The following is a 9861-nucleotide window of genomic DNA, read 5'->3' as shown; positions in this document are numbered from 1 at the left end:
TCGGAGCACGGCACGTCCAGGGATAGAGACTAGAAAGGGGCTCACAGGCAGAGCTACCGATGGGGAAGGCAGCCTTCCTGCACCCCCCACACGCCCACCCCCACCCAGCACCACAGCCTGGCGGGAAGAGCAGAGGGGCTGGACATGTGAGCCCTGGGTGGGTGTTTTCCTTAACAGTGGCCATGACAGTGACCTTGGGCAAATCCCTTCTGATCCCTGGGACTCACTTTCCTTGGCTGTACTGTGAGCTGTCTGCGGTGGATCTCTTCAGCTCTAATATTCTACGGCTCCCAGGCCAAGAAAACTTCCAGTCTCAAATAAATTAGTGTCAAGGTAGTATTTTACTCTAAAATTTCAGCTGGAGTGACAGTGGCTATATGGGTGCAGGGGAGATTACCCTTGAGTAATGGCTGGCAGCATTAATCAATTAATTTGCTTATGTAATTAACTATTTATTTAACCCTTCATTTACCTGGTGTTCTGTGCCAATCTGGCAGATCAAATATGGCTAAAATATGTCACTCCCTGTGCCTATTTTCCTACTCCCTTGATTCTGGGCTGGGCCTAATACAGCTTTGGCCAATAGAATACAGTGGAAGTGATGCTCTATGTGCTCCTTTTATTTTACTGTCAGCTTCCACTTGCACCTGCTTGGAGCACGGCTGCCATGTTGCGAGAAAAACCAGGCAGCCACACACAGAGGCCCGTGTGGAGGAGAATCGGGACTCTGAGTCAACAGCCTCAGATAAGTTCCCAGTCAGCAACCAGCATCAACTTGCCAACCATGGAGCTCATGCATTGTGGAAGTGGATCCTGCAACCCGGGCTGAGTTGTCCTAGCTGATGCCTTGTGGAGCAGAGAAAAGCCATCGCATGAATCCTACCCAAGTGGCAAAATCATGACTTGTTTTGAGCCACTAAATTTGGGGATTGTTTGCTATGCAGCCATAGATAATGGACACAGACAGAGCTAGTGCTAGTATATGGGGATCCAAAGATGAAAATGTGTGTCTTAGCTTACACTCCTCCCAAAAACAGAACCTAAGACAAAGGTTTGCTTGCAGCATATAGTGTTTTGGGGAGGTGATCTTAGCTGGAATGAAGACAAAACAGAAGAAGACAGAGAAGGAGGAAAACCAATATAAGGTGTGCCTCTGAGTCATCCACCACTGTGGGTGACTGGTGCTTGATCCCACTGGGGCCTTCTGAGGAGCCCTACAGATTTTGTCTCCATATTGTCTACCTGAGGGATGGGAAGGAGAAGCATTTAGCCATGGGCTCCTATTTCTAACTAGCTGGGTTGTTCCATGGGATGTTGAGCCTCCTGTACTTCTAGAATGTGTATGCATGAGTACCATGTGGGTTCCTGATAGTGTCCTGTGCTATGACCTCGGAGAGGTCCCCAGGCAGAAAGCAGAAGACATTTGGCATATGCCGAAGATGAGGTGTTGTTGGCATAAAGTGGACAAAATCTGCATGGAAGGGTTTTTTGTAGCTTTGTCTCAAATCAGAGATGAAGCCATGAGAAGAGGAGCTAGCTCAAAAGAGGTATCCAGGATGACATGGACCTTTGAGGAGCTGGCTGTCTAGTGCCATATCTCAGCATGTGGTAGTAGATATTCCATGAAGCTGTCAGCCTGTCTCAGCTGCCCCAAAGGCTGGAGCTTATTCCTGGCTTTGAGTCTCAACCACCAGCTATCTCCTGGTTCAGATTTTGAACACGAGTGTCCTTCATACACTAAAGATGTCCAGTTCCCTGGGCTCTAAATGGTTTTCCAGCATCGAAGAATAGATGCTGTGGCCTCATTCCATGTCTGAGCCCTGAACAAGAAGAGTGGCTTATTACTTGAGTTCTGCACCTTCTTGAGTTCTGTACCAGGAGCCATTATACAGGGGCACTGGATGGTATACACTTATACAGGGACTGTGTCCTTTGAGGAGGTGGATGAGCCAAGAGCTCTCATCTAGAGGACAGAAGTTCTGGTTGCTTCCGCTAAGGCTTCACCACCTATTAGTCATGTGAACTTGGGCAATCATTTTACCTGTCCAGGCCTCCATGTTCTCATCTGTTATGGGGGAAGCATTCCCTGCCCTGTCTTACTGACCTCAGTCAGATAATGGGTGTATGCACATTGGCTCAAACCACTGACAGGGGAGAGATACCTCAATGGTGACAAGATAAAGATGCAACTTCTCAATCTCTCCTCTTTCTCTTCTACAACATGCAAAGACAACATGAAAGGTAGTAAAACATGGAGGTGAAGAGTATGAGCTCTATGCTGCCTGATGTTATTTAACCGCTGCTCATCAGTTTTTCCATTTATGTAATGATGTAATACTAGTACGTACATCATAGGATTGTCATGAGAATAAAATATGTGACTACATAACAAGTGCTTACAAGACTGCCTGGTACACACGGTATGTGTTCAACACACACAGCTTGTCACCATGTGTTACATCCAATTTTACTTGTTTATTCATTTTCTCTCTCTCTCTTTTGGTCTCCCCACTAGATTAGCACTTTCCTGAGCAGTGACTTTTTTTTTTTATTGTTTGGTGTAGTATTCTCAGGGCTCAGAATAGTCGCTAGCACACAATAGGCACTTACTAAATATTTGTGTATTGCGCACCTGATAGTTAATATTATACTTGGCTTGAATTATTTTAATAACCTCCTTCCTGGTCTCCTTCTAGCTTCTATGTCCCTCCAATAATTTTACTCCTCTGCCTAAGCCTTTAAAAAAAATGAGGTATTTTCTTTTTTAAAAAAGATTTACTTCACGTATCTATTTTAGAGAGAGAGAATGTGTGTGTGCAAGAAGGAGAGCAAGAGAGAGAGAGAGAAAGCAAGCACACAAGAGTGTACCAGGAAGGGAGGAGGGGCAGAGGGAGGAGGAGCAGAGGGAGAGGATCAGACTTCCGTGCTGAGCGCAGAGCCTGATGTGGGGCTTGACTCACAATCCTGAGATCATGATTTGAACAAAAATCAAGTCAGATGCTTAATGCCTGAGCCACCCTGGCGCCCCTGTCCTGGCCATACCTTTTAAAGGCTCCTTTCCCCACAGGTCAGGAGTCCACGCTCTCTCCCTTTTTTGTATAACCCTCCCCTGCTTCATGTGTGGGTTTGTCACTTGCCACTGTGCCATCCCTACCACCAGCTGGCACAGTCTGCTTGCTGTCCTGGCTCCTTCCTTTTCTCCTCCAGCCACAGCCTGTAATATGCTTTTATTTTCTTTCTGTACAACATGCCTTCTTCTATTCCCCCTCAGTTAGAATCCTAGTTATCTTTCAAAGCTCATTTCACATTGTCCTTCATTTGAGAACCTCTCCTTGATCCCTCCTATAATACTAAACGTCCCCCTCTTCGTATGTGTATTTTAGCATTTATCTCCTTCTTCCTTGTGTTACCATTAGATGTGTATACATCTGCCTCCTGTTCAGACCGCAAACTCATTTAGGGCACTGAGGCTTTTTTCATTTCTTTATATTTGCGACCTATCCCAGTGTCTGGCATAAAATGGGCATTTATATGTACCGCAGTAACAAAGTTCCCGTCACTCCAACATTACTTGAGTTCTGCACCTATTTATGGTCTTCATATCTCGCATCCCGGTTGGTTTCTTGCTCATTTAGTTGCTTCTTCATGTTCTGCATTTGAACGTGAGCTCAAAGATGGGAACCTTGTCTATCTTGTTTACCCTTGAATCCCTAATGCCTAACAGTGTCCGGTATGTACAGCTGGTCAAGTGATATTTGAGGGGTGAACGAATGAATCCCAACTGGCTCTGAAGTGCAATGTGTTTGTGGGAGGAATCTGAGTCTGTTGTGTGGAGTCCCTCATCACTTTCTCCCATCCCTCTTCCACCCTCATTTCTTTTTTCTTTCTTTTTTTTTTTTTGGACTTTTTTTTATTGGAGTTCGATTTGCCAACATATAGTATAACACCCAGTACTCATCCTGTCAAGTGCCCCCCTCAGTGCCCATCACCCAGTCACCCCACCCTCCCACCCACCTCCCCTTCCACTACCCTTTGTTCGTTTCCCAGAGTTAGGAGTCTCTCATGGTTTGTCACCCTCTCTGATATTTCCCACTCATTTTCTCTCCTTTCCCCTTTAATCCCTTTCACTATTCCTCATATTCCCTGTATGAATGAAATCATATGATGATTGTCTTTCTCGGATTGACTTACTTCACTCAGCATAATACCCTCCAGTTCCATCCACGTTGAAGCAAATGGTATTTGTCGTTTCTAATGGCTGAGGAATATTCCATTGTCTACATAGACCACATCTTCTTTATCCATTCATCTTTCGATGGACACCGAGGCTCCTTCCACAGTTTGGCTATTGTGGCCATTGCTGCTATAAACATCGGGGTGCAGGTGCCCCGGCATTTCACTGCATCTGTATCTTTGGGGTAAATCCCCAGCAGTGCTATTGCTGGGTCGTAGGGCAGATATATTTGTAACTCTTTGAGGAACCTCCACACAGTTTTCCAGAGTGGCTGCACCAGTTCACATTCCCACCAACAGTGTAAGAGGGTTCCCCTTTCTCCACATCCTCTCCAACATTTGTTATTTCCTGTCTTGTTAATTTTCACCATTCTCACTTCCACCCTCATTTCTAGCACTTTCTGACCCTGTTGATGCAGGTCAGACCTCTTGAGGCCCAGCTTCTGCTCCAGAGGTGTTGTTTTTTTTTTTTTTAATTTAGTGAGAATATCCCTTCTAACAACATTTGTATATTTGAAGTGATACTAGTACCTCAGAAACAATTACTTGGGTCCATCCTGCTGAACTTCTAAAAAGCTGAATTTCCAGCAGTATTCACAATATTGAGAGATGGTTCACCTTGAACAGAATGAATTTCTAGAAGCTTTACTTTGATTGTCTGAATTAGATGAAAAAAAAGTGAATTGTTATTGAAAATCCCATATTTTTTTTTCTATTTATGCATTTGATTCCACAAATATAAAACTGGCATTATTTCATCATATGCGATGATCTTCTCTGGGTGATGCTATCAAATAAACAGCTACCACTTCACTCTTAGCATGTATGCAAGAGAATTTGGAATTAACAAACACACTAAGCAGAGTTCTCCAGAAAAACCCAACCAATCAATAGAAGATCATATGTACTCGTAGAAGAGATGCATTATAAGGAGTTGGCTCACATGATTCTGGAAGCTGGCAAGTCCCGAATCTTCACAGCTGATGTCTCAGGCTGGCAGGCTGCCGTGGAAACAGGAAGAGCTCATGTTCCCTTTCAAATGCTGTCAGGCAGGGGGCATGCTCTCTTACTTGACGGGAGTTTCGTGTTTCTATTCAGGCCTTCAACTGACTGGACGAGGCTCACCCACATTAGGGAGAACAATCTGCTTTATTTAGCTGGCGGATCCAAATATTAGTCTCATTCAAAAACACCCTGACAGACACGCCCAGAATAATGTTTGATCAGGATTTTAGACAATGTTTTTAAAGTCACTAATGACTTTTGAGTTAGATGCTGATGCTTCCTGAGCAGCTCTGTGTCTGCTTTTTATGTAGTCAGTGACATCACCATGGTTCTCAGGGCAGATGGTAAGTGCTGATAACCATTTTGTGCATGTTACGGTTTTGCCATTAACTTTATTGAAAAAAGGAAATGTATTTACATTTTCATGACTCATGCACTTTTTTTTGGAGACCTCGTTGCTACTGAAGGTTTACTGAAAAATGAAAGGCAGTAGTAAACACTAAGATAAATAGCTGTAGATTGATACCACACAGTAAGTGGAAAAGTCACTGAAGCAAGGCTGCTCCCATGAATGTCTATGAAGCCTGGAGGAAGACGGCTGCCTTCGTGCCTGTCATTCACTCCTACTGTCCCCCACTGACCTGGAGCCTGGTGGCCTGTGGCTTCCTGTACCTTGCAGGCCATGGCACACCTGGCAGTCGCAGAAACACTGAGTCTGTATCTTCCACCACCACAGCGGGGGAATGACTCTTGTCTGTGTGCATTTCAGCATCTAGGGGGAGCTGTGTGCAGTGTCCCTGAGAGGGCTGCTGTGGGGTGGGAAAGGATTGGGAAGGCGAGGCGGGTCAGCCTTCCTCCTCTTCCAGATTTAACCCAGAGTTTAAGTGAAAACTCGTTCACTGCACACGTAACTCACACACCAAGAGATGCAACTGGGGCTGAAATGGAAGTACAAGCAAAGGGATACCGATCCGATCTTGGTTTCTTTTAAAGCAATTTTTAATAGAACTCCATTAAACAATGACAAACTTGGGACAACCGGTACCGTCCATGACAAACAGAATGTCTGGTCACCTTATCTCCAGGTGCTTTATTCTTGGGCTCTAAGTGATGCTCCCATCTCAGCCTGGTTTTAGGGTAGTTACTCTGTTTGAGGTTTCCACATCTGTGTGGTGTCAGTGTCCTGGGGGCACAGGTGGGGATGCTGCCCTCGCACAGTAGACTTGGAGTCTTCCAGGACTTGGAGCCCTCCAGGACTTGGAGCAGAAGGCTGTTCAGTGGTCCTCCCTGGAGTGGGCTTGAGGGAGGGGTTGCCCAAGGGGACCACCCATTTTCTGGTCTTACCTTGATGTAGAAAGCCCAATGTTATCTCCCAGTGTGTATGGGCCTGAGGACTCTACTCCCATACCCTTAAATCCATTTGTTCCTGTAGCTTCTTTCATTTTTGGTCCCTTGTGACACCCTATCTCCTTCCCAAATGCAACTCAGCTACCCATGAAATACATATTGAACAAGTTCTGAAACCAGGACATCTTTGTGTTTGAGCAGGAACTGGAGGAGGCAGAGTACTTGGGGTGTCCCTCTCCTTCTTGGACACCAAGGCCCCAGGCCTCCTCTGCTTGTCCTTGAGTAATGTACACCAAATGATTTTGGAAGTCAGATGCGTATAGGGTGTTTATATCCTTTGCTAATTGTGGAGAATTTTTTTTTTTTAAAGAGAGTGCACACAGGAGCAGGAGAGAGGGACAGAGAGGGAGAGAGAATCTTAAGCAGGTTCCATGCCCAGTGGGGAGCCCAATGCAGGGCTCCATCTCACATCCCTGAGATTATGACCTGAGCCTAAATCAAGAGTCAGATGCTTAACCGACTGAGCCACCCAGGTGCCCCTAGGGAGAACTTCTTGAGGTTGAAACTTCTAGCACAGGGCTGAGCCTACTGGAGGATTTCATAGGCAAGGCAGGGCAGGAGAGAGTCCTATTTCCATCACATGGTCAGACCTACAACTCTGCTTTTGGCCTTGGCAAGAGGAAGGAGTGTTTCATATCTGAGAAGTTTGGTAAGATTCTCAATACCTCTTTGCGCAGAGAAAGGAAGTTTCAGGATTTTCCTAACTTTCTTTCTTCTTTCTTTCTTCTTTCTTTCTTTTTTCTTTCTTTCTTTCTTTCTTTCTTTCTTTCTTTCTTTCTTTCTTTCTTTTTCTTTTCTTCTTTCTTTTCTTTCTTCTTTCTTTCTTTCTTTCTTTCTTCTTTCTTTCTTTCTTTCTTTCTTTCTTCTTTCTTTCTCTTTCTTTCTTTCTTTCTTTCTCTTTCTTTCTTTTCTTTCTTTCTTTCTTTCTTTTCTTTCTTTCTTTCTTTCTTTCTTTCTTTTCTTTCTTTCTTTCTTTCCTTTCTTTCTTCCTTTCTTCCTGTCTTTCTCTCCCCAAACATTTTTTAACATCTACACCTAGAGTGTGGCTGAAACTCCAGCTCTGACTCCACCCCTTCCACGTTAGGGAGAAGAGCTGCCCCTGCAGGGAAGGAAGGGCCCTGCAGGCTGACTGTGTGGTCACAGGGCTGCAAGAACCACTTTATTCCCCTCACAGCCTCTACAGGGAGCAGCCATCTCCTTGTTGGAGGCCTGGCTTGTGCTAGAGGAAGACGTTGGCCAGGCTGTGGCAGGAGTCCTCCTGGAGAAGTTCCAGGTCCAGTGAGGATGACAACACCTGTCTATAGCTCAGGGTCTGAGTGGCCTGAGATTGAAAGTGTTCAAAGCCTCAGGGGTCCTGCAGGTCTATCTGGGCACTGGCAGGACAAGGATGGGACCTTGGGTATGGATGAGATGGTTGAGCCCCCATCCACGTGGGAGAAAGGCAAGGCAAGAGGGAGCTATTAATTCTTTTATACTTGATTGACCAAGTCCAGTGTCAACCACTGCTTCCAGCGTCTTGTGGACATGAGAACAGTGCTCTCAGTTTAGCTTCTTCCCAGGCTGGCCAGGGCGCCTGATACTCTCCTGCTCTAGCACCAGGGGTCTCCAGCATACAGCCTAGGCAGGAGCAGTTGCTCCTTCCACCTCCCCCCAAACACATGCACATAATTCACTATCCCCACACGCACACATTCATGTGCACATACTTATAAGCATACACCCAGGCTTGCACATGTGTGCACACACACGTCTCATCCACACAGGCTGGAGGAGTGTTTTATGATCCTGGTCAGGCCTGGGCAGGATAGGGTGGCAGCTCTCATACTTCCCTCTGGGTCGCTGTGGATTCAGCCACACAGGAGATGTGGTTGTTAAAAGAAACAAAAGTGATGTATGAATACGTTTGTAGGTAAGTGGATGAAGGGACGAATACTTTAAGAAAAATCTGAAACTTCTTTCCTTTCTCCAAAGATGTATGGGGAAGCTTATGGAACTTCTCAGATATAAATAAAGCACACTCCTAGCGGCATCCAGGTAAGATGGGAGAGTGGGGTAGTTCTCGTGATGAGGCCCCTTCCCAGCTATGGGCTTCTTGTCTCCTGGACTTCTCTCAGAGGGCTGCGGGCAGGTGACATGCCTCCTTGGGGGTCCCTCTCTCTACTTGAATCCAGCTTGGTTTCCAAAAGTAGGCTGACTTTGCCTGGAAACATATGGAGCCAGACACACTTTGGTTACAAGACCAGAAGGCAAATGTGGCGAAGGTGAGGTGATGGGTATGAGATAGGTACACTGCACGGTGGCCCATCCCCTCACCAACAAGAACACGGGGAAGATGGCAGAGATGGACAGAGCAGATCTCTGGCCTGGGAAGAGGCAGTAAGTGATAATGTCCTTTCCTCCCTGATCCTAGGGGCTACAGTCTCCTGTCAGGTATATGGCTGTGATAAGCCAACTACAACAGGATTTGTGTCCTTGTCACCATGAGGTATGATGCTATAGGGAAAAGGGCACAGATAGAAGAGTCCAGACACCTGAGTTCTAGTTCCAATTCTCTCCCTGCCTCTTGTGTGACTTTCAGGTGGGTACTTGACCCCCTTGAAAACTGGGAATAGCCAACCATGCTTCATCTCTCTCCCAGGGTGGAGGGGACCCTCCCAGGTTAGCGTGGGAGAGAGACCCGACACTAGCCAGCAATGCCCCCACTGACAGAGAGAGAGCTGGGAGCAAGAGACAGAAGAGATGTGAGCAGGATCACACAGCAGAATAGAGGTAGATCTAGGTTTAAAGCCAGGTCTCTAGCTTCTAGGGCAGCACTGGGTCCCCTGCCTCAGTCTAAGTGATCTAGGTTCTCACAAAAAGAAGGGTTTTCCAGAGAGGCTCTAGGTGGCTCTGGGTCTTCTAGAGGGGAAAACAGCACGTGCATAGCAGGCTACCGGCCACCAGTCCTGCTGTACAAATTGCAGATTGGAAACAGAATTTCAGGACCTGTTCCCACACTAGCCAGAGAACCACTGTGTTAGCTGGAAGTCCTTCCTGGTGCCTGGTGTCACCATTACTCTTATCCACTTAAACCCACTGGTGGTAGTTCTGTCTTTGGCACTTAAACTCAGGCTTAGTCAACAAGAGATGTTTGCCTACCCATGGAGCACAGATTCTGTGCTGAGCAGAAAAAGGCAACTTTCTTCCACCATGCAGGGAAAATCCATTTGGGTTGGA

Source organism: Nyctereutes procyonoides, unplaced genomic scaffold (assembly GCF_905146905.1).
Source record: "Nyctereutes procyonoides isolate TBG_1078 unplaced genomic scaffold, NYPRO_anot_genome, whole genome shotgun sequence".
In the NCBI taxonomy this organism is placed as follows: Eukaryota; Metazoa; Chordata; class Mammalia; order Carnivora; family Canidae; genus Nyctereutes; species Nyctereutes procyonoides.
This window is presented reverse-complemented; position numbering follows the sequence as displayed.